General features: G+C 38.2%; 1 protein-coding gene across 11 annotated transcripts in view; it reads right to left on the minus strand.

Annotated features, from left to right (window-relative positions):
- PDE4D (phosphodiesterase 4D) overlaps positions 1-26,845 on the minus strand; it is a 1,562,006-nt gene that overhangs the window by 457,783 nt on the left and 1,077,378 nt on the right. The window contains exon 2 of one of the 11 annotated variants that reach the window (XM_025387159.1): positions 3,004-3,186. The exons of the other annotated variants lie outside the window; for them this stretch is intronic. The gene's annotated coding sequence lies outside the window, so the exon portion shown is untranslated. The remainder of the gene's footprint in view (positions 1-3,003; positions 3,187-26,845) is intronic. 11 annotated transcript variants of the gene reach the window in all.

A 26,845-nucleotide genomic window follows, 5' to 3' on the forward strand; every position in this document is an offset into this window, starting at 1 on the left:
AGTTCTTTGTAAGTTGTTTTTTCATAACAGTGAAAAATAAGTTGGAGAAATCAGAAAGGATACTAAATAATTCTACTAAAGGCAGCAGGGTCTTAGAGAAATGCTGTATCTTTAATTAGTTCACAGTTTTTCTAGCCTTTTTGACATTTGCTAGAGTTACAGCAACAAAACCACAAGTGTTCAGGGTAATGAGAGTAGAAGGTGTTCAGAGTATTCTGTGAGATAATTTTTGTTTTGAAAAAATTATTTCTTATCTAGGATTTGAATAGACACACCAGTTTACTTAAGAGTCCTGGGACCTGGGCAAACATAAAGTGCATTGAAAAGGGGCTACATTTTATTTTTCAGTAGCCAAATTCAGACACTGTTTGGGTTTAAACAGCAGACACTGTTCAAATCCAGAAAGTTTAAGTTTGAAAGAGTAGATAATTTTCCTTTTTTTTAACCTTTTATTTTATGTTTGGGGATACATGTGAAGGTTTGTTACACAGGTAAACTCGTGCCGTGGGGGTTTGTTGTACAGATTATTTCATCACCCAGATATTAAACCCAGTACCCAATAGTTATCTTTGCTGCTTCTCTCCCTCCTCCCACCCTTCACCCTCAAGTAGACCCCAGGGTCTGTGTCCTCCTTTGTGTTCACGAGTTCTCATCATTTATCTCCCACTTGTAAGTGAGATCATGTGGTATCTGGTTTTCTGTTCTTGTGTTAGTTTGCTAAGGATAATAGCCTCCAGTTCCATCCATGTTCCTGCAAAAGACATGCTTTCATTCTTTTTTATGGCATAGTATTTACCATTTCTATTCAATAATTTTATTTCTTTCTTATATTTTATGTTTCAATTACAAAATTATACATACTATTTTTTTTAACATGCCAAATGACACAGAAGTGTGTAGATAAAAAAGATTGTCTTTTCCCTTCCTTGGTAGGATTAATGGGAGGGAAAAGACAGCAAACTTTTTATTTACACAAATATAAATATACCACACTCAATACACAAACCCTCACACATGTATAGGGATTCTCCTTCCTTTTTAAATAATGTGGGCTCATACGATGTATAATCCTTTATTAATATTATTATTCTTTAAATCAATCATGAAAAAATTATTTTTGTGAATGCATACAGACCTAGTGAGTTCTTTTCAATAGTTACATAAGATTCCATGGCATAAATGTACCATTATTTATTCAATGAGTCCTTTATTGATGGACATATAATTTTGGACTCATATAAACAATAAACACATTTGCTAATATATTCTTACTGATTGGTGCTTGTATTTCTGAAAATGGATTGCTAGCTTACAAATTGTGAACATTTTTCCCTTTAATAGGCTATGGCAGTTCATATTCCCACAGTCGTGTTGGAAGATGTCAACTCCCCCACACTCCTGCCAAGACTACCTGTTGTTATTCAAGTTTATTTCTTTATAGTATGAAAATAAGGTAGGCAGCTCTCTGAAATATCCAGTGATTGCATACAGTTCCTTACTGAAATAAAACTATTATTAAGGTGCCGGCAAAAGTAAGGACAGTGTTTCTGAACTGAAATATATATTGGCACATAAATATATATTTTATATATATATATATATAATATATATAAATATATATTGGGAAATATATATTGGGCTTAGAAAGGCTTTGCACAGGTGTACAAAGGCAGAAGTCTGGAGTCTCATCAGAATGAGAGAACACCCAACGCAAAGTTAGTAAATAGTAAATCATTATTAATTTGCATAATTATGAAGAGAGTAAATATAGTGAAATCAGTATATTTTTCTTAATGGGAATAATATTTCATAATTTGGGAGAAATATCACTAATTTTACAATATGAATGTAATGCCTAATGACTGCCAACTAATTGTGATGTATGACTGTGTGTAATTTATAGATTTTGCATAAAGAGGCTCTTTGGACATACTCTTTCATTTGAGAGTCTGAAGAACAAAAGTGCAATGAAGCATTTTCACATGCCAACTAATTTAGGAGACTTCCCAGTAGAAGAGAGTAAGATTTGGTCACATAAGAATTTCCAAGGAGCGGTAACAATCAGAAATTGAAGAATAAGATATAAACCTCTATGGTAGAGACCTATGTGTCCTGTGATGGGTAAAATTCCATACTTTTCTTAGCAGGGGCATTTTTGCTTGTACCCAGGTAATTATTTAACAAGAGCCTCGCAGGGGCTCCTGGGGATTACCTGTACTTAAATTTGGATGAGAGGAGATTACTGCTAAACTCCAGCCTGCCAAGAATTCAGAATCTGTGAGAACTCTGGCCAACAGCAGGAGGTGGCCTTTAAGGGAAGAAAATTGAATCCTTCTATTTTCAACAATTCCCTTTCTCCAGGGCTGGAGAGAGCTATTTGGGGACTTCATCATTAGGAAAATAAGAACACACTGCAGAGTTTAATTTCATCTAAAGATTAGAGCTACCATCCAAACCAGGCCTACCTCCAAATAAGGCTCAGATCTCACTAAGGGATGGCCACAATTACCCATCTATGTTTTGTTTGTTTTTGCATACTGGGATTTCTGTGGAAGACAGGCATGGAGTCTAGCACAAATCTCACTTATAGTTCCCGTGATTCTAAGCTCTTGAGAATATTAAACTCACATGAAGGTATCTGGAACAGCAATTTTCATCCCTATGCTAGACATTGCAACCTTAACAATGCCCTGCACAGCAATTAAAAGTAATTGCTAGCAAGTAGCAATTTCAAGCCATAGGACTTTTCTTCTAATAACTGGAATGATACATATTAATTAAGGTTCTTTCAGCCTTTAACTCTACCCTGGCCTATGTTTAGCAATTTTAAATGCTGGAGGAACTTCTTTAGGATGTTCCTAAAGAAGTCTTATCTTTAGGATGAGGGTATCATCTGTTAATGACCACATCAGACCATTAAGAACTGACTGAATGATTTCCCCTGGCTTATGGCTTGGAAGACTCTCCTCTTCCCTCCCCAAACCTTATGTTTTCTGCTCATACCTGGACTAGAGACCCATGAAAATTGGGGTTTGCTTCTGTTCTCAATTCTTGGAGTTGTTCTTAATTTTGATCTCTACACTTACTGGTCAAGGCATCCAATGAATTGGCTTTAAATTTTCTTTATGTGCTGAAAAACTCCCACCTCTTTATTCAGAGTTCACATTTTTCTGCTGTTACCATCAACTGCACATGAGAAAATTCCACTTGGAAGTTCCATAGCTATCTCATTTGAGCATTTATAATGTAACTCAAATCAACTCTGTTCCTCCCCTCCTCCACTCCCCCTCCTCACCACGTTTCTTCCTATATTCCCTGGTACTATCACCATACAGTCAATAACCAACAATAACTGCTAATCACGTCACAACCCTAGCGACATGAATACTATTGATAGTAACAATAATATTAATAGTCAATAGATAATAGCTAACACTGATCAGATACATTCAATGTGGTTGGCAGGTTGACTAATTCCTATAAAATATGAGTTGGGCACTATTATTATACTCATTTTTTAGATGAGAAAAACAAGACACTGAGGGATAAGATATATACCCAAGGTCACACAGAGTGTTAAGTGGTGGAGTCAGAGTTAGGAACCAATGCATCTGATTCCAGAGACCAGGCTATATGTTCTACCTCTCTACATATTCTTTAATCTGTCTCTTAATTATCTTTTCCCCCCATGTTTCACCTAGAGTTAGTATTTCCAATTTTTCCTCCTCAAATCCATCCTTCACTTGCCTACCAAGATTATCTTAAAATGGAAATCTTATCTAAGTCATGCAGGGACATGAACATGTGAGTCCTTTGCTTGAAATTATCCAATAGTTCCACATTATTTAGTAACAAAGTTTGAAATTTAAATTCCAATACTCAGCCCAGAGATGCTCTATTGTCTTGCTCCCTCTTCCTCTCCTGTATCAGCCACAAATAACACTTAGTAGTGTCCTTCCTGTGCACAGTCTCTTCTTCTGCCCCACTGGGGCTTCCCAAATGATAGGTACTCTGCCCAGAACATTTTTCTATTTCTTCTCTGGCTGGCTAACTCCTTTTAAGTGTAATCTCTTCCAAAAAACATTCTTCATTCCTCAGCTTTATGTAGATGCCTCTCATCTATTTTTCCAACTCACATGACTTTAGCACACTGTTTCATAGCTGTTCATGCAGTTACAACTCTTTCCCATGACACTACAGTTTCTTGAGGGCAGGAATTCTGCCTTCTTTGACTTTGTAATCTCAGAACCTAAAATAACATTTGCTTATTGAATAAGATAGCTGAAATTGTAAGGTCCTGATGCTCTAAAGACCTGTCCAAGTCTTTCCTGAACTCCCTTCTCAGTTACTCTCCCCAGAATAATAATTATAAATATTTGGCGACTGAAATACATTGGAAGTAGTGGAGCTATTCATCATATGCAATCAAACAGAAACACTTCGCAAAGAGTGCCCAAAGGAACATGAGAGCAATATTTTTTCTCAGGAAGCAAGGGATGAATGTGGATTTTAATTAGGGGTGATGGAGATGTGCCTGCCTGGGCTATCAGTTTCAGTTCAGTAAAGGAAAGTTATCCAAATACTTGAATAAGCTCAGTATAATGCCATTATTTAAGCATGCTCTGTGTTTTGAGAGTGTACTGGCAAATTCAAAATTAATTAATTAATCAATCTTCTATTAAGGGTCAGTTACTTATGTTCATACATTAACTTTTCTTGTTAATCTACTCTTAAACACTGCATATATTACACTTTGCACAGTCTTACACACAATGGCTACAGTCAGAAGGAAGTAATAGTGTAAATGAAGATTTAACTATCATGAAGGTCATCACAACGTTTTACAAAATAATAAAAAGATGCAAATATCTTTAATGCCCAACTACTTAAAATATGGAATAGCCAATCAATGTGAATATCATGAATCCATTAAAATAATGATATTGAAAAATGTCCCTTGGTTTTTAGCTAAATGAGTTGAAAACTTACATCCAAACCAAAATCTTCATCAATTGAAACAAACATACTATTCTAGTAAAAGATGTTAACATTTTGATGGATAAGTAGTTTCTCAGAAATTTTATTAGCATGACCCAATCTCTCAGATTGTAAAAACAGTTGAGACTGCATTGTATGTCTTTTTCGAAGTTAAAGAACATAAAATCCCATAAATCAGCTAGTCAGCAGGCCCACTTAATTTTATAACAAGGATAACTTTTGATCAAATCAATCAACTGTTTTAAGCAGGTAAGTTTGAGATGAATGAACCATAAGGTCTCATCTTTTTTAAAATGCTTTCTTCTCCAGCTAATGGAGCCTCTTTGAGAGTGGTTTCTCTCAAAATATTATTTTACTATTAACTGTCATTGCCTCCAAAACCCAATAGAAACCCGTTGGTCACATAAAGGTAAGTTTATTAAACCTACTGAAGTAAAGCAGAAAACCATGTGGACAGATAGCTTAGAAGAGGAAGTTAGTGAATCAGGTATCTAAGTAAGTTTTGTTTGTTCTGTTTTGTTAAATACAAGGACAGGAAAGTAGGCCTAGTCCAAGTGCCATTTAAAAGGTACCGGAAATTATGTTGGTTTCAGTTCTCCCATCCAACAAAAGCCCTTAGCTACTGGTAATCTTATCTCAACAAACCTATTGTATATCCAAAGTTTAGGCTGAGCTAAAGCAGCAACAAAACCAACTGAATAAAATGATGCTCATTCATTGAAATTTCAGGTAGGCCCACACAATTCATATTTCCAAGCTCTTTATAAGCTGTTTGAATGTTAAATGGAGTGGCATTTTGCTTTAGAATGTATAGAAATGGAAACAAATGAGTTTAATATACACAACAGGCTTTGACAACATGACTTCTTCGACAGATGTCCTATACTACTTCCCACACTTTCATCCCTAAAAAGCACAGTCTACTTGCCAAGATACAAACTGTTGCCAATGTTCAGCTGCAAAAGAATTTCCAACAGTAGGAACCAGTGGAAAGAATTAAAATACTTTAAACTTATTTCCAAATAACCAAATGTATCATTATAAAGTTGTAAGATAAAAAATAATCATGCTGCAAGTTCTTACTCTGTCAACTAGCTGGTTCAGCAAAGAGGAGGGGTCTTTGGCAAACAAGGCTCTATATTTGGTTGCCAGATGATTTTTTAAAATCTGTCAATTCATTCTTCTACCCCAACCAGCCAGTCAGCATTAGTTGAGCATCTACTATGTATACACACAAGAAGTAGATGGCATAACTCCTATCTAGGGGGGAAAGAAAAGCATACAATTCATTTAATGTGCAATTCATGCATCAAGACAGGACTGATTTCAATTGACAATATTATGAGATAGAAATAAAAGTGGTACAGTATCAGCATATTAGTCTGTTCTCATTCAGCTATGAATAAATGCCTGAGACTGGGTAATTTATAAAGAAAAGATGTTTAATTGACTCAGTTTTGCAAGGCTGGGGAAGCCTCAGGAAACTTACAATCATGGCAGAAGGCACCTCTTCACAGGGTGGCAGGAGAGAGAATGAGTGTCAGCAGGGGAAATGCTAGAAGCTTATAAAACCAGCAGATCTTGTGAGAAACTCACTATCACGACAGCAGCATGGGGGAAACTGCTCCCATGATTCAATTACCTCCCACCGGGTCCCTCCCACAACACATGGGGATTATTGGTTGAACTATAAAATTGGAACTATAGGAATTATAGAAATGATCTATAATTCAATGGGAACTGATTCAAGATGAGATTTGGGTGGGTACACAGCCAATCATATCAGTGATTCCATTTGAAACCTTGTGGTTGGCTAACATCACATCAAGCTTAATTCAGCTTACACCATCATTTACTGCTTTTTATTGTATTTTTAAAGTTCTCTGTCCTAGAGTGAATTCTGAACCACAAGATAGGAAGATATATGACTTGTCTTTAAATTCACCACAGTGCCTTGCATACTGTTCTATACATATTGCTACAGCGTCTAGTATATGTCTCTGAACATAGTAGATACAAGGTAAATATTTGCTACTAAAAAGATGTGCAACCATATTTTACGTTTGTTGAAGTTTTAAACTAAGGGACTTTACTCTTCAGTTTGTCTGAATAATACACAACTATTGTCCTGGAATGATGATTAAATAGTGCCTCCTTTTACTTTTGCAATATTATTGTTTGAATTATAAATTATCTGGTTATCTTCTGGCTCTGGAATGGCACACTTACAAGGTTGCCTCAGCCACTTGTCTGAATGCACCTCAGAGGCAAAGACTGAAGCTTACTCATTATTACTTCTCCAAATCTATGTGTGTACTCCACCTCTTCTAGTATCTGCATCAATGACCCAAGGAAAAAAATCAGATACTATAGAAACTCATAATAAACTAAATCAGACTGAATACATCTAGAAAAGAAAAAAAGTGATCCATATGGAGATAAATTAGGCAGGCAAATATTGACCTGGATGTTCTCCTAAATGTAAATGATACAAAAGTTGTCTCCTTCAGCAGTGAAATATCATTGTCATTGTCAAATATCTCTAGATCTCTGAGTTTATTCAGCACAATTACAAAGTTATTTGTATGGAGAGAGAGATCAAGAATGAATATGTTGGGGCTGGGTGCAGTGACTCACACCTGTAATCTCAGCACTTTCGGAAGCCGAGGTGGGCAGATTACTTGAGGTCAGGAATTCGAGACCAGTTTGGCCACCATGGTGAAACCCCTTCTCTACCAAAAATACAAAAATTAGCTGGGCATGGTGTCACACACCTGCAATCCCAGCTACTTGGGAGGCTGAGGCAGGAGAATTGCTTGAACCTGGGAGCCAGAGGTTGTAGTGAGTGAAGATCATGCCAGTGCACTCCAGCCTGGGTGACAGAGCAAGACTCTGTCAAAAAAAAAAAAAAAAAAAAAAAAAAAGAATGGGGATGTTGGTTTCAGAGCCAAGTGACTCTGGGTCACAACCCTGCGCTGCCATAAACGGCTTAGGTAACCCTGGGGAAGAAATAACACCTTTCTGGTATCAGTTTCCATGACACTTAGGCCTTATTCACTCATTCAACAAATATTTATCGAGTTACTATTCTAGGTTCTGGGAATCCAGTGGCAAATAAAACATGCAAATATTCCTGCCTTTATGGAGCTGACATTTCAGTAAAGATGGGTAAATGGACAGAGTAAGTAAAATATATAAGAGAAATGATAACTGATACGGAGGAAAATACAGCAGGGAAGGAGCCCAAGGAGTTCAGGGATGGGGTCAGGGACTGCTTTGCTGCCATGGAGCCCTTGGGGTTGGGGTGTAGGGGACATGGGATGACTGAGAGGCTGGTCTTCCTGTGATGGCTGACTCAAAAAGGGATAAAAGGGTAGAAGAGACTCTGTAGAGGTAAGCAGGTAGGTGCAGGCATGGGCAATGGTTGGTACACTGCTTGTTAAATAAATTAGGAAGTGAGTGAATGAATGAATACCTTCAATAGATATTAGCTGCCATCCTAAGATATAGCAAATCTGTTACCTGAGAAAATAATCCAATGAAGCTAATGTGACCTAGAGCTTAATCATTAAGATTCTGTAAGTTTTTAAACTGAAACATCTCTCTTAATTAGTGAAAGAGATTCATTTTTTTCTGTCATGATTCATTCCTTTCTTGATAGACTATTGCTACTTTAGTCACTAATGTAATATATGCAATCGTGATTTAGCAGTCACTTAAAGTTTTCATATTAAATTTGATGAATTAATCCCAAATCCAGATAGTATAGAATGTAAAGGCAATTATGGAAAACATAAAGTGGTGACAAATTAAGAGTAAATTAGTTACAAGTAGCATAAGACCTTACTAACTACCTTAATTATTTAGCAACAGAAACCAGTGCTGACATTTTAAACACCTTTACTTATTCCCATCCAAAAAACAATCAGTTACAAATGCATAGAAGAGTAGCTACTGATAACAATTATAACTAATATTCATTGAACATTTACTTGGTGCCATCAAGCGCTATTCTAAGAATTTTTCATGTAACACTGGGCTTGGTGGCTCATGCCTATAATCCCAGCACTTTGGGAGGCCAAGGCGGATGTATCACCTGAGGTCAGGAGTTCAAGACCATCCTGTCTAACATGGAGAAACCTCATCTCTACTAAAAATTCTACTAAAAATACAAAGTTAGCAGGGTGTGGTGGTGCATGCCTGTAATGCCAGCTACTTGGGAGGCTAAGGCAGGAGAATTGCTTGAACCTGGGAGGCGGAGGTTGCGGTGAGCCGAGATTGTGCCACTGCACTCCAGCCTGGGCAACAACAGCGAAACTCCATCTCAAAAAAAAAAAAAGAGAGAGAGAGAAGTTTTCATGTAACAGATCCTCATAGTTAAAAGGTTCATTAGCAGCCATGGGAAATGTAGTCTTCCCCTAATGCATGAACAGTCATGAAGGAAAAGCAAGTATCTGGTTCTGGCATGAGGAGCCCTGCTTCATGGTGTAGTATGCTTACCTTTGAGCAGATCTAAATATTGAAAAGTTCTTTGTATCAAACTAAATTTCACCTTTCTAAAAGTGCTATTCTTTGATCCTAGTCATTCAAAAACAAGCCCAAGCCTTATTTATTTATTTAGAAGCAGAGTCTCACTCTGTCACCCAGGTGGAAGTGCAGTGGTGCGATCTCGGCTCATTACAGCCTCCACAGCCTGGGCTCCAGCAATCCTCCCACCTTAGCCTCCTGAGTACCTAGAATTACAGGCATGGCCCACTGCACAAGCTAATTTTTAAATTTTTAGTAGAGACAGCAATTCACCATGTTGCCTATGCTAGTCTTGAACTCCTGGACTCAAACAATCCACCTGCCTTGGCCTCCCAAAGTGCTGAGATTACAAGCACTAGCCACTGCCCCTGGCCCTGAATCTTTTTAATATGATAGCCTCAGATTATCTAAAGAGGAGTTTTTATTCTCTTCCTTTTCCAGGCCACATCAGTCTCAATTCTTTTGGCAGTTCCTAATATGTTGTGATTTCCAGACATTTCACCATCCTGGCAACACACTTCTGGACTGACTGCTCCTTGTTGATTTCCTCTTAACCTGTGGTATCTGAAATGAATCCCACACCCCAGGTGTGATTTGACTATTGCAGGGCAGAGAATGTCAGTCAGCTTCATTTCTCTGCTGTACATCTATGAATAAGGCTAAAGACACATATTCTTAATTTACGTGCCATCACCCTTGGGCCTCTACCATTCAATTCTAATTAGCTGTGAACTTGAAATTGTAGTCATTTTTATTAGCAAGTTTAAATAACTATTGACCCTGACTTTGCATTCCAGTGTATTTACTATGTCTTTATGTTTCTGTATATTTGTTTGATTGGATGAATGGTCTTCCATCCAGGTAAATATTTAGTCTTTACTCAGTATTCTTTATCTATGTTGTTCAACTAGGAAGAAACACACTTGATAGCATTTTTATCCAATTCATACATCCGTTATAGCTACCACAAGATACTTTTCCAAATATTTTACCAAAATAAAAAATACACTATTTATACAGCATATTCCTGAGTTACCAGGCAAGTGATAGTGAGATTATGGCTAATTTTATGTCAAGTGGGAAATACAAATGATAACAATGGGCTTTGGGACCATTTTTATTAATGAGAGATATGGCTTTGTAAGAGAGAAGTAAAAGAAATGATAGGCAGTATCTTGGAAGATCATTCAGATATTAAATTGACTTTGTAACATGAAAAATCAATTTAGTTGAGACCAAGGCAGTGTAACTTGTGGGGAACATCAAATAGTGAACACAGACTGGGGAATGAAAATGTGGTTTGACAACATCAAGTGTACATAACAGATAAGCTAGGGACAAATCAGCAAGTTAACAGCTTCATACACATGCGAGGAGGTCAAATTGCAGCATCAGGGTCTTTGAGCTCATTTTCCCTTGAAAGAGATTAAATGAGAGTTCATACTCAGTGTGAAGAGTGACACCCAGAGAAAATTCACAGGAGCACATAGTGTGACTGAATATTTAAATATTTAAATAAGCTAACATAAGTTAAATATTTGAATATTTAAATAAGGTGGTACCTTTTTGCCTGGAGATGAGAAGACAGCAGTGACTTAACAACATGTTTTAAAGAAAAGCAGAGGGAATAGATGCAGCAACCTAGGAAGGTTACCTGGCAGTAGAGAGTCATTAAGCAGTGGGTTATTGCGGGGGAAATTTTCAAAATATCTTCAAGGACCCATTTGTCCACATCCAATTGCCATAGAAGTTCACAGAGGAAAAGCCCAAGCTTACAATACTTTTTAGAAGAAACGACTTAAACACAATAAACTTACAGTCAATGTGAGATCGTACATACTGTGTGGCTCAAACATAAAATGTTATAAGAGTTCAGGGAATGTAAAATCAATGCCTGCATGAAGTAAATTAATTCAGTTTACACAACGACTCTTTTGCTAATATCATTCCAGGCAGATGACAGAATGCCTGAAAAAAATTGATTGCGTAGTTTCTAGAATATGAATATGATAATCTGATCATTTTTCTTATGAATAGACACAAAGAAGTAAAGACAGCAAATGTTATACTCAAAGGCTTACATAATGTTACCTTCAAAGATGGCATATGTTTGCACTTTACTTTTTATTTCCATAAAAGAAATGGCAGAATTCCTGAACAGCATGTTCTATTTAGAAATAAAAGCATGCACTCCGTTGTTCTCCTTTCCAATACTGGAAAATCGATAGTGTGATTATATGGAGACAGAAAAGGCCAGGTCATCTGAACTAACAATATCATTGCTATTATTAATAATACAGTGCAGTATCTAGAATTTATTTAACATGTGATTATTTTGCTATCGTGAACAACGTTAATCCCCAAAAGAACAGATGGTACAACCACATTTTAAATTATTCAATGAAGTGTGTGCTAATCACAAATGTGTATTAGCAGAGTATATGCATTTAGAATTTAACCCTTGCTCATATTTTTGCTGTCATACAGTCTAAGAGATAACCAGAGTCAACCGAGAAGTGTCCTTTTCTCTCTTTTGACCTTTTGGATACAACGATGATAGAAAATAGGTAATGAGGAGAAAAAAGATCACAGAATTTCATATGGAATTGTTTTTTAAATAGAGAAAACAAGAGAAATATATGACTTGCTTTGGGTGGCACAAGAGGGTAACACTAAGGTGGCAGTCTCTTCTCAGTGAGTTAGTAAGCATTAAACTATTGAGATCAAACAGGAAAGTACCTACGCCCACTCCCCAGTGCTTTCCTATAATGACACGCTTTTCAGAGGGAACTATAATTTTAGTGAGCTCCATGAATGTTCAGAAGATCATGATAGCCAGGGTACTTGTCTTTTTGCTTTGGGCTATTCATACTTAGAGCATAGTGAGCAAACAATAGAGAGCTTCTCTGGGGTTTTTCTAAAGATATCACATGCAAACCCTGGGCTTGGCTACAGACCTTGGGCCTTGCTCATAGATATGGATAAATTAGAATGTGATATTAATGCAGTATTAATGCAGAAAGGAAACAAAGGGAAATGCTATAACCTGAAAGGTGTAGGACAGAATAGGTAAATTGGTCCTCCTTGGATCACATATGGACAGCAGGCCTGAGTTTGCCCAACATATTTTTAATTTTGTTTTTCCTTTTGATCCAACATTTAAAGCACACAGAAAATGTCACATTAAAGTTGAGATCTGGTCTTCTTTTGAATGTTTACGAGGTTTAAAACCCTGAGTTCCCAGCTGGGCATGGTGGCTCATGCCTGTAATCCCAGAATTTTGGGAGGCTGAGGCGGGTGGATCATGAGGTCGGGAGATCGAGACCATCCTGGCTAACACGGTGAAACCCCGTCTCTACTAAAAACACAAAAAATTAGATGGGGGGGTGGGTGGCAGTTGCCTGTAGTCCCAGCTACTCGGGAGGCTGAGGCAGGAGATGGGCATGAACCTGGGAGGCGGAGCTTGCAGTGAGCTGAGATAGCGCCACTGCTCTCCAGCCTGGGCAACAGAGCAAGACTCCTTCTCAAAAAACAAACAAACAAACAAAAAACCTTGAGTTCCCCTCCCTATATAGTGCCAGCTATCTCCTTCAGATGGGGCAAGCATTCTCCAGTTTGACAATCCCCATTCAAGTTCTGTAACTCAGATACATTTCTTCCTGGTTCTATAAGTATTTTATTTGAAGGCTTCTCAAGTCAAACTGAGTTAGGAAAAAGTAAATCTGCTACCACCTGGTCAAACTCTAACCAAAACATTAGCACTTTTAGAAAATGTCCTGTACTTCCCAATTTACTTACCTACCAGGAACTATTTTCAACTCTTTACGAAGCACTAAACCTGATTTCCAATCGATCTGGAATTACCACATTTGTTATGTATCAAAAATTCTCTAATATATTATGAAAAAAACCTGGGTTTTATTTACCAATGTAGACCTATATTTAAATCAAGATCAATAAGTCAATTTTAGTGAAGGAAGAATCATTCAGTAGCACATTTTTCACACATTCAAGAAACATATGCAGTTTATGTCGGCAAATACTCTCCCAATGGTACTGACATATATTGTTCATCTGGCTTATGGTGACATATTTGAAGTTTCTGGTAATTCTGTTCCCAACATTTATATGGTATTAAATTGACCCTATGCAGGCTGAACTGCCTGAAAATGTAGATTCTGTTGCAATTTGTCTGTGGTTGTAAAGAAAATCAGTTATTTAATCAGAATTCATGAAGACTTCTACATGACCTTGATAATACCAATGATTTAGTCAAAATTATTTGACATAATACAGACAAAAATAACACAGTTAATAGGATGTAGCCTTTTTGAGTACTTTCTGGCAACATGTAAGCATAGTCTAAATCCAGTCTTGATCAAATGCTTCAGATTAGCAAAAAATTCATAGTTTGGGAATTATTTCATGTTGCTTATATATAATTTATGTATTTATCTACCTATATGTGGAAAGAGGATATAATTCACTTTTGAAAAATATATTACTACCATCTGCCTCACAATATAATTTCTTTTTGATGGCTAGAAATACTAAAGAAGAAGAGAAAGCATGATACACATCAGTGATTTTTAAAGCAGTCTTTTGTCTGCCCCATGGTCATACATACCTGAGTGTTGAGTAGTTATAAATGAATTCCCATGGTTGGTTTAAAGATAGAGTCCCCAGTAACTAAATAACTGATATAATATAATTTGCCAGTTTTGGCTTCTGATCTAACAGAGGCAATTGTTTAAGAAAGCATAATGTGAACATTTTTTAATTAAAAATAGTTGTAAAGGCAATTTAATTTGGTCATTGTGCTATATGTATACACATGTATTAAATAACATATACAATCTTTTATGTATAAAAATCTATAGACAAATATCGATGGATCATTTTATTTATGTTCATTTTAAGTACTTATTAAGTAATTTAATAATTTTAACACTTAAAAGTGTTACCTATAAAGTAACAGGAGTGATTCTTCAAACATGTAAACCATATGCAAATTCAAACCAATGTTTCCTAAATATTTATTTCAATGAAAAAAATATAGTAAATTCTACTAGGATTAAGACATTTTTGACATTCTCTTTGGGAATTATCATTACAGGCCACTTCCAGTGTGCATAAGAAAACTGCCTCTTAATTTGATAGTTACTTCCAATTTTGACTCAAAATAGCATTCGCTAACTGGATCATCAACTTTAATTATCAGGCTTAATGCCAAAGGACTTTTGGCAGCTTTATAGAACCAGATAAACCTTCAACAGATGGAGATTTGTCATCAATGAATTTCAAAAACATGTAGCAAAGGCTCTTTTGAAGGTAAGTTCAAAAACCAGAATCCCTGAAATATTTGAACAATGGCAATATCCTTGAGATATTACTAGTACAGCGCTCCCCAAAGGCATCATTTAGAAAGGCTCAAACTCCATTAGATTAATTGGTAAGTTCTGCTGTGTTCTAGCCAGTCTTTCTGCTTCTTTTCTCTTCAGTTCATGTGTTGTTTTAAAATAGTAAAACGAAATGTGTGTAATTTCCAGAGTCAATGTCAGAGGTTCACACTCTATTTAGACTTTTTGGTTGTGCAGATTTTAACACAATCACTAAAATGTCACATCAGAAATAATAAAAAATAGTTATCGCTTTCACATTTCTTTAGTGCACATTCCTTTGCAGCATCCATGCAGGTGCATTAGACATTTGCTTTTTGGGGAATATAATGAGGGTCAGACTGGTCAGCCTGTGGATGCTACATCTGCAGTTTACTACCCCAATTCTCTGGTGCTGTAAGATAGGTCAGACTTGGCAGTGGCCAAGCTTGATGTTATGTGGAGTTTCGAGTTCATGAAGCAAAATCCAAGAATCTTACCTTCACTCGACAAGGCTACAGCTGAATCCATCAGCTGCTCTTTCCCTGATTTACCTCCCTGTACTTTCTCATCTGGTAAACTCCTAGTTATTCTTCAAGATTCCACTGTGATTTCTACTCCAAGTGCAAGATTGTTTGCTGGAATGGAGAAAAGGCGAATGTAGGGAGGGTAAAGTAAACACTCCCTCATTTAGCTATTAATTCATTAATTATGAAGAAACACTTTTTAGGGTGTCCATTGTGCACCAATCACACACTTGGGTCTCATGGATTAATATCACATTGCTCCTGCCCTCCAAGGACCCATCATTGAGGGAAGGAGAGAGACAAGTAAACCAAGTACAATACCATGTACAAAGTACCACAGGATAGATGTATGGGCTTTTAAACATAGCTAAGAAGAAAAAGAATAGTAATTCATCAGAATGAGGAAGTAACATTAGATATAGCATTGGGGCAATGCACAGAATGTATGCTAAAAACTTTAAGTAGTTTTGTAACTAAGTTGAAAGAATCTGATAGACTGTGTTATTGTAAAAATGTTTAACAGCTTTCCGAGGCCATTATTGTGCCGGGGTTATACTTCCTGCCCCACTGATACCAAGTTGATCCTGCAGCCCACTTTGGCCAGTGGCATGCGCATGGAAGAGATCTGTGGCATTTCTAAACAGAAGTTTTAAAAACATCACTGTGTGCCCCTGCCATCTCCCAATTTCTTCTGCCTCCTCAGGATGGGCAGTTCATTTAGGGTTGGTTCTAGAATGAAAGGAACAGATCAATATCAACCAGCCAAGAACAAGTAATGAGAGCAGGAAATAAGACTGTGGCTGTAGCAACTGAAATATCAGGGTGGTTTGTAACCTCAGCCTAATTAGTCAAAATAAGTTGAAACTAAGAAGCTCATCATAGTCAGGGGCAGATTTTAAGAAGACATGTGTATTTCTTTATTCAAAGCAGGCTGACACATGGATGTTGAGTTGGTAAAGTATTTTGTAAAATAAAATGGTACCTTCTCTAATCTTTCATGAGGTTTTTGACAATAAGCTTTAAGATTCTCTGGCTGCTAAGTAATGTGGGACTCTCCAGGCCATGCCCCAGTATTCCCTCGACCACACTGATGAGGAGTTTTTGCCTATTTCCCTTCTCCATGTTCATTTCCCTGGCTCTGGGGTCTGTTCTCATACCTGTCTCTTCCCATTGTTACTCCTTTAGTAAGCAGTGCTTGAGAGTGAAGGCTGAGCTGGCAATGAAGTCTTTTGAATTTTCAATACATCTGGGTGTTATTTCAAGCATCATTATAACAATAATACACTAAAGTTTGCAACAGAAATAATTGCAGCCACAATTCAAAGAACACTCTTTTGCAGTGGTAAGTATCAAATGTGTTTTGTTTTGTTTCTGTATCAACACGGAGAGTAAAAGGGAAGAATGTAGAATAATGTAGTAGAATGTTGTAGTTTGGGAATATCCCTTTTTGGGGGGCGGGGGCAGATGGAGGGACTTCCAGGCTACAATGCAGTGGCACAATCACTGCAACCTTGACTTCAGGACTCACATGATCCTCCCATTTCAGCCTCCTGAGTAGCTGATACTACAGGTGTGTGCCACCATGCCCAGCTAATATTTTTTATATTTTGTAGAGATGGGGTATTGCTATGTTGCCCAGGCTAGTCTTGAGCTACTGGGCTCAAGTGATCCTCCTGCCTTGGCCTCCCAAAGCGCTGGGATTACAGGAGTGAGCCACCATTCCCAGCAGCTTGGAAATATAAACGACAACAAAAAACTGCTCCCCAGGTGAGTCTGTTACAATTTTCTAACTCCCATCCACATGTTGTCTTCTGACCCCAAATCCAAATTGAAGGGCCCTGCTTCACATATGCGAGAGATTACAAATCAAAAAACAATGCTTTTTATGCACCAAAGCATACAAATACCATTAGCAGTCCTGTGTTCCACTGTGAACAGCATTAATGCCCTTCACCCAGAGTGTTCCAGCATCTTCCTGAGTCACCTGAGATCACCCTGCTTTGTACCTGTTGCTGGGTTTATGTCTGTCTTCTTGTGAAGTCAGTAATAGTTCCCCTTTTACTACTTGAGACGGCAAATTGTTTGATCACTCCAAATCTAGGTTCATTACTAAGAAATGTTGAGGCCCAGGAAAAGTTTGTGCTGGGAATTTTCCACAGTGCTCCCTCATATTAAGCATGTGTAGTTTTTCTTCCAAATCAATTCCTTCTAAAGTCGTGATAAAACTTTAAAAATGCTCTACCCAGTAAAACCTTGAACCCATTGTACAAAAGTATTCCTTATTTAACCTTGGAGCCTTTATATGAATTTTTTGTATTAAACTCCCTTACTTAACTCCCTCTTCTTACCACCACAAATATCTTTACTCATAGCATTCATGGCTTCCTTCACAGGACAGAGAAATGTATCAAATGATTTTAGTTTAGGAACCAAAAGAACAACCCTGTCTTCAGCACGTTAAAAAATGCCTATATTCTAACATTGGTTAAATTGTGTAGGTTTTCTCAGTCTGAAGTCTTATGTTGGTGGGGGATATGGCAGGGTGTGTAATTAGTTAAGAGTGGCAGGAAAAGAAACACCTACTTTATGGTCCACCCCCACTCCCAATCTCCACTACAAAACAGGGAGGAAGCTCCACAGAATTATGATTTCCTTGAATCACTTCAATTTGTACAACACTATTTGCAGAACTTTTATGAAGCAAATATTTGAACTATTAATAATAGCTCACATTGCAGCTCCCCAAGGGCACACATATCTCTACCAAATGGAAGCTGACGAGCAGAATTCAGTTTCTATGTGTTTGCCATTTAGCAGTTATTTTCCACCACTTGGGTTATATGCACCATGCTGACATCCAGAGCAATGCCATTTCTGCCTTATTTTAAGATAAAACACCAAACCAAAAGCTCTGTTCTGACTATGTAAATGATCACCTAGTGCCAACTGATTAGCATTTTCAAGGCAAAAAATTTCAAAGCGATAGCATGTTACGCACGTTACACTTAGCGTGAAAGCAAATAATATATTGGCTAATGTTTCTGTGGCACCACAGTCTTTCTCTGACCTATGAACTATATGTAAGATTGAGGAATGTGTTATTTAAGATTTTTTTCTCTAAAATAAAGTTTCAATTCGTAACAATAAGTTCACAACTCAATCACTCTGTCAGTATTGGCTGGTAACAAAAGGAACCTGGCGGGTCAGCACTTTACCACTGAGTGCACTGTGTCCATCTAGTGGCCAAAAGGTGACTGTGAGCGCTCTAAAGAGGTTTCACAGCATAAAGAATAAAACACAAGGTGGCTGGTTTTTCTAAAACAACTTTAACCCAAACACTGTGCACACATTTTTAAATTCTAACAACTATTAATCAAATCACTTTCATTTTCTGCAAAGACTATAACAAACGTCCTTCTTCTTTCTTCTCAAATACTTGAGTCCCCACTTCCCACACACAGCAGATGATATTCCTACTCAAAGAGAAAATAGTAACCATCAAAAAGGAACATTCTCCATGTCCAGCCATCAAAGTGACAAACACATCTACTCCCACAGTCATCATTTCCATTTTCCCTCCTGTTACCAACTCGGGCAAATCCTTCCACCTGTGCTTTGGTTCTCTGTCCTTCTCACATTCTCTGATACTCAGCTTCATCCATTTTTCTCTTACTCTTTTCTTCCTCTTTACCAAATCTTTTCCATAAGCACTCAGATGGAACCAGTTATTTTTCACTGTACATAATAAGATCCTTCTCAATTCCTACTTCTCTATCCAGATACTTCTTACCTCCTCCTCACTCTGAGCATAATTTCTTGAAATAATTTTGTTTATATTCACTATCTTGATCCTCCCTTCGTACTTACACCTCAACCCACTTCAATCTGGTTTATGCTCCCACTATATGGAAATTTCTCCCATTGGGTCACTAACTGACTTGCGTTTCACTAAACCAATGAACATTTCCAAAGCTATTGGCCACTCCCTCCTTTCTGAAACACTCCTTTCCTTTGGCTTTCATAGCGTCTAACTTTCTTGGTTTTCTTCTTAAGTCTCTGTTCACGTCTTTCACTTCAGCTTTGCCTTCAAATATTGGCAGTTCTTAGGCTTGAGACAGGTCTCTCTTGTTCTCCTAAACTTGTACCCCCTTTAGTTGATTTTATTGACTCAAATAACTTATATGATCATCTGTAGATGGATAGCTCCCCATCAATTTCTTTGGTCTGCATCTGCCTCCTGAGCTTCAGACACATATAGCACACCTGACTCCTAGCTCTCCCTGGAGATAACCGACACATACCTCAAGTTCAACCATGAAACTCTGCCTCCTCCAATATTCCTTCTTACTGTGATTAGAACCCCAGCTACCCAGTTGCTCTGTTTTGAATCCTGAAAATAATCCTAACCCTTTCCTCAACCTTGTTTCATAGAGTCTATCAATTACCAAGACATGCAGACTCCACCTCCTACCTCTGTCTCTCAGATAAGCTCACTTTCCTCCATTGCCTGTGCTATCATTCTGCTCCACACCAACACCACTGTCTGTAATAATCTTACATGTTTCCCTGCTTGCCTCCCAAATAATTCTATATAATGCAGCCACTGACTTTAAAAAACACAAATGTGCAGGTCATTCCACTGTAATGTCTTCCAATGAGCTTGAAAGCCCTCAAATATTCTTGACCTTCTTTCTCTTGTATGTCACATTCCAGCTGTCTACATCTTTAGTTTCTAAAATGTGCTTCATTTTCCTTCCCATTGCACATGATCTAGAAAAACCTTGTCTAACCCATGAGGCCCAGGACGGCCTTGAATGTGGCCCAATACAAATTGGTAAACTTTCTTAAAACATTGAGATTCTTTTTTTGTGATTCTTTTTTTAGCTCATCAGCTATTGTTAGAGTATTTTCTGTGTGGCCCATGACAATTCTTCCAATGTGGCCCAGGGAAGACAGAAGATTGGACACTTCTGATCTAGAATATTCTTCCCCTCTCCAACGATACATTTATATTCACACTTGAGGTTTTAGCCTAAATTTTACTTTCTCAGTAAAACTTCATTGACTACTTCTAACATAAGATCTGCCTCTGCCACTCTTATCAAGGCTTTATCAAACAGCTTCCAACTAAGATACAAGAAACACTCTATACATTTTTAAAGTAGTGGATTTAATAGATCTAATTCATTGCACTGGTGATGGAAGAGTTGAGATGCCAAATAGGGGACTCTGAGGCAACTTAGGGGTTAGAAACAACAGGAAGCAACTACCACCCTTGGCCTAGAGCAAAAAAGGAGGACTGATGTATGCAGGGATTAGGGTCCCCTGGCTGAGGGTGAAGCCATAGAGGAGACACAGCTACTACCTGAGGTGCTGCCTCAGGAGAGAGAGTAAAACACTCTGGCTTCTCTCTTTCTGCCTCTCCCCAAATGCCCACCAGTGCTTCCAATGTACTACATCTATCTAACAACGGACATGGAAGTCTTGAGACCACAGCCTTCAGAGGGTAGCCTCTGACAATAAAGGGCAGAGAAAGGGCAAGTTGTGGTCTGAGAATAAATAGGTAAAAGGCCAGCACAAAAACATTCATCACATTTAACATCATTACTCCTAAAGATTTGCTTCCACTCCAAACTGTAAGATCATGAAGACAAGGACTATAGCTTAACAGATTTTCTCTTTTAAATAGCAAAGTGACTGAAACAGGCATATCTCATTTTATTGTGCTTTGTTGTGTTTTGCAGAGATTGCTTTTTTTTTTTTTTTTTTTTACAAAATGGTTTGTGGCAACCTTGTGTTGAGCAAGTCCAAAGGGCACCATTTTTCTAACAGCGTGTGCTCACTTCATGTCTCTGTTTCACATTTTGATATTTCTTGTAATATTTCAGGCTTTTAAAATTATTTTAATACCTATTATGGTGATCTGTAATTGGTGATTGTTGATGTTACTATTGTAATTGTTTAGGGGTTCCATGAGCCATGCCTATATAAGATGGCAAACTCAATTAATGTGTGTTCTGACTGCTCCACCAACTGGCCATTCCCTATCTCTCTCTTTATCCTCAGTCCTCCCCATCCCTGAGACACAGTAATATTGAAATTAGGTAAATTAATACAATGACCTCTAAGTGTTCAACTGAGGTAAAGAGTAGCACATTTCTTACTTTAAATAAAAAGCTAGAAAAGATTAAGCTTGCTTAGTAAGACATGTCAAAAGTCAAGACAGACAGAAAGCTAGGCCTCCTGTACCAAACAGCCAAGTTGTGAATGCAAAAGTTATATTCTTGAAGGAAATAAAAAGTGCTATTCCAGTGAATACAAATGATAAGAAATTGAAACAGCCTTGTTGCTGAAATGGAGAAAGTTTGAGTAGTCTGGATAGAAGATCAAACCAGCCACAACATTCCTTTAAACAAAAGCCTAATTCAGAACAAGTTCTTAACTCTCTTCAGTTCTATAAAGATTGAGAGAGATGAGGAAGTTGCAGAAGAAAAGGTTGAAGCCAGCAGATTGTTTCATGAGGTTTAAGGAAAATGCCATCTCCATAACATGAAAGTGTAAAGTGAAGCAGTAAGTGCTGATATCAAAGCTAGAGGAAGTTATCCAGAAAGAAGATCATTGAAGCTACATTAAAAAACAAATATTAAATGTAGACAAAACAGACTTTTATTGGAAGGAGATGCCATTAGGACTTTCACAACTAGAAAGACTAAGTCAATGCTTGCCTTCAAAGCTTCAAAAGACAGGCTGATCCTTTTGTTAGGGGCTAATGCAGCTGAGGACTTTAAGTTGAAGCCAATGCCCATTTACCAGTCCAATAATCCTGGGGCCATTCAGAATTACACCAAATCTATTCTGCCTGTGCTCTGTACCTGAAACAACAAGGCCTAGATGACAGCATATCTGTTTACAGCATGATTTACTAGATATTTTAAGCCCACTGTTGAGACCTACTGCTAAGAAATATAAAGATTTTAAAAAATATATTACTGCTCATTGGCAATGCACCTGGTCATCCAAGAATTCTGATGGATACACGATATGGTTTGGCTGTGCCCCGACCCAAATCTCATCTTGAATTGTAACTCCCACAATTCCCACATGTCATGGGAGAAACCTTGTAGGAGGTGATTGAATTATGGGTGGCAGGTAATTCCTGCACTCTTCTCATGATTGTGAATGTGTCTTACAAAATCTGATGGTTTTAAAAACAGAAGTTTCCCTGCACAAGCTCTCTCTTTGCCTGCCGCCATCCATGTAAGACACGACTTGCTCCTCCTAGCCTTCTGCCATGATTGTGAGGCCTCCTCAGCCATGTGGAATTGCAAGTCTATTAAACCTTCTTTTTCTCCCCAGTCTTGGGTATGTCTTTATCAGGAGCATGAAAACAGACTAATACAGTAAATTGGTACCAATAGAGTGGTGCATTGCTGAAAAGATACTTGGAAATGTGTAAATGACTTTGGAACTAGATAACAGGCAGAGGCTGGAACAGTTAGGAGGGCTCAGAAGAAGAAAAAATTGTGGGAAAGTTTGAAACTTCCTAGAGACTTGTTGAATGGCTTTGACCAAAATGCTGATAGTGATATAAACAATAAGGTCCAGGCTGAGGTGCTCTCAGATGGAGATGAGGAACTTTTTGGGAACTGGAGCAAAGGTGACTCTTGTTATGTTTTAGCAAACAGATTGCTGGCATTTTGCCCCTGCCTAGAGATATGTGGAACTTTGAACTTGAGGGAGGTGATTTAGGGTATCTAGTGGAAGAAATTTCTAAGCAGCAAAGCATTCAAGAAGTGACTTGGGTGCCGTTAAAGGCATTCAGTTTTATAAGGGAAGCAGAGCACAAAAGTTTGGAAAAGTTGCAGCCTGACAATGCGATAGAAAAGAATATCCCATTTTCTGAGGAGAAATTCAAGCCAGCTGCAGAAATTTGCATAAGTATCGGGGAACCAATTGTTAACCCCCAAGACAATGGGGAAAATGTCTCCAGGGCATGTCTGAGGTCTTCATGGCAGCCCCTCCCATCACAGGCCTGCAGGCCTAGGAAGAAAAAAACAGTTTCATGGGCCAGGCCCAGGGTCACCATACTGTGTGCAGACTAGGGACTTGGTGCCCTGTGTCCCAGCCACTTCAGCTGTGACTAAAAGGGGCCAGGTACAGCTCAGGCCATGGCTTCAGAGGGTACAAACCCCAAGCCTTGGCAGCTTCCATGTGGTGTTGAGCCTACAGGTGCACAGAAGTCAAGAATTGAGGTTTGGGAACCTCTGCCTAGATTTCATAGGATGTATGGAAATGCCAGGATGCCCAGGCAAAAGTTTGCTGCAGTGGCAGGGCCCTCATGGAGAACCTCTGCTAGGGCACTGTGGAAGGGAATTGTGGGGCTGGAGTCCTCACACAGAATCCCTACTGGGTCATTGTCCAGTGGAGGTGTTAGAAGAGGGCTACCATCCTCCAGATGCCAGAACGGTAGGTCCACTGACAGCTTGCACTGTGTGTGTGGAAAAGTGGCAGACAATCAACACCAGCCTGTGAAAACATCTGGGAAGGAGACTGCACCCTCCAGAGCCACAAAGGCGGAGCTGCCCAAGACCATGGGAACCCACCTCTTGCATTAGCATGACCCAGATGTGAGACATGGAGTTAAAGGAGATCATTCTGGAGCTTTAAGATTTGACTGCCCTGCTGGATTTCAGACTCGCATGGGGCCTGTAGCCCCTTTGTTTTGGCCAATTTCTCCCATTTAGTATGGTGTTTACCCAACGCCTGTATCCCCATTGTATCTAGGCAGTAACTAACTTACTTTTGATTTCACAAGCTCACAGGTGGAAGGGACTTGCCTTGTCTCAGATAAGATGTTGGACTGCAGACTTTTGAGATAATGCTGAAATGAGTTAAGACTTTGGGAGACTGTTGAGAAGGCATGATGGTTTTGAAATGTGAAGACATGAGATTTGAGAGGTACCAGGGGTGGAATGATATGGTTTGGCTGTGTCCCCATCCAAATATCATCTTGAATTATAACCCCAACAATTCCCATGTCTTGTGGGAGAAACCCAGTGGGTGGTGATTGAATTACGGGGACAGGTTTTTCCTGTGCTGTTCTCCTGATAGTGAATGAGTCTCACAAGATCTGACAGCTTTAAAAATGGGAGTTTCCCTGCATAAGCTCTCTCTTTGCCTGCTGTCATCCATGCAAGATGTAACTTGCTCCTCCTTGCCCTCTGCCATGACTGTGAGTCCCGCCCAGCTATGTGGAGCTGAGTCCATTAAACCTCTTTTTCTTCCCAGTCTTGGGTATGTCTTTATCAACAGCATGAAAACAGACTAATACAATACACATGAAGATTCATGTTGTTTTTATGCTTAACACAACATATTTTCTGCAGCCATGATTCAAAGAGTATTTTAAGTCTTATTATTTAAGAAATACATTTGGGAAGGCTACTTCCTATAGTGATTCCTCTAATGTATACGGGCAAAGAAAATTAAAAATCTGGATAGGAGTCACCATTCTAGATGTCATTCATGATTCATGGGAGGAGTTCAAAATATCAATATTACCAGGAGTTTGAGAAAAGTTGATTCCAACCCTCTTGGATAACTTTGAAGGGTTCAAGTGAAGGAATTAACTGCAGATATGGTAGAAATAGCAAGAGAACAAGAATTGGAAGTAGAGCCTGAAGATGTGACTGAATTGCTGCAATCTCAGCAAAAAAGGGATGAGAAGTTGCTTCTTACAGATGAGCAAAGAAAGTGGTTTCTCAAGATGGTATCTACTAATGGTACAGATGCTGCAAAAATTGTTGAAATGATAATAAAAGATTTAAAATATTACATAAACTTAGCTGATCAAGCAGCAGTTGGGTTTGAGCGGATTGACTCCAATTTTGAAAGGTCTACATTGGGTAAAATCCTATCAAACCGTATATTACATGCTGCAGAGAAGTCTTTTATGAAGAGAAGAGTCAATCAGCGTGGTAAACTTTATTGTTGCCTGGTTTTAAGAAATTGCTACAGCTTCTCTGACCTTCAGTGACCACCACCCTGATCAATCAGTAGCCATCAACATCAAGGCAAGACCTCCCACCAGCAAAAAGATTACTACTTGCTGAAGGCTCAGATGATCATTAGCAATTTTTAGCAATGCAATATTTTAAAATTAAGGTATGCATGTTGTCTTCTAGAGATGCTATTGAATACTTAATAGACTATAGTGTAAACATAACTTTTGTATGTACTGGGAAACCAAAACATGTATGTGACTCACTTTATTGCAATATTCACTTTATTTTGGTGATCTGAAACCCAACCTACAATATCTCTGAACCCTATATACTTAAGAGATGTTTAGGAAAAGTTGGCTGAATAGGTAAATGAACACAATACCATTGTTCACATTTGCAGATAATGCAAATGAGACCTATAGAGCTCACCTCTGTAACCCAGCACTTTGGGAGGCTGAGGAGGGTGGATTACCTGAGGTCAGAAGCTCAAAACCTGCCTGGCCAACATGGTGAAATCCCATCTCAAGTAAAAATACAAAATAAAAATAGCTGGGCGTGGTAGTTGGGGCCTGTAATCCCAGCTACTTTGGGAGGCTGAGGCAGGAGAATCGCTTGAACCCAGGAAGCAGAGTTTGCAGTGAGCCGATTTCGTGCCATTGCACTCCAGCCTAGGCGGCAAAAGTGAAACTCTGTCTGAAAAAAAAAAATAAAATAAAAAAAAAAAGAAAGAAAAGAAAAGAAAGAAAAGAAAATTAAAGAAAGAAAGAAAAGACAATAATGACCTACAAGTCCCATAACTAGGAAAATGTGAAACGTTAATGTGATTCTAATCTGACTCCTTATTCTTGTTACTGGACCATATTGACTTCTGATCTGCTTTCTTATTACTTTGCCTTCTAATATAATACAATACATGGATTTAAAAAGAACACACAGCCATTCTGTGGTTTTGACACATGGTGCTGAGATTGCTGCTTTGATTCTTTTACTTACTATTTATACACTTAATGAACATTTGTTAAACATCTAATAAATTTGATAAACCAAAAACTGTGTAGAAAGAAACTATTAATTTTGTTCATCATTGTATTACCAGAACTTGGGACATGCCTTGCACATAATAAGCCTTCAATACATATTTGGCGAATGAGTTATTGCGTAAGTAAATTTCAATGACACTAACTGCTTAAGATACAGAGAGAGCTCTTGACATTAAGGAATTATCAGTGAAACCTCACTGGAAATAATGTATGAATTAATTAAGAGATACTGAATGATTTTGAACTGCAGAGGATGCATCACTGAAACAAAGTAGGCACTACTTGCCTGCTTTCTGAATTCATGCTCTGCTTTGTTTGTTCTCTCAGGCTCTGTCTGTGGCTGGAATCCCTGCAGCTTCCATCGTTGTTGA

This window comes from Theropithecus gelada, chromosome 6, assembly GCF_003255815.1.
Source record: "Theropithecus gelada isolate Dixy chromosome 6, Tgel_1.0, whole genome shotgun sequence".
NCBI classification, from domain to species: Eukaryota; Metazoa; Chordata; class Mammalia; order Primates; family Cercopithecidae; genus Theropithecus; species Theropithecus gelada.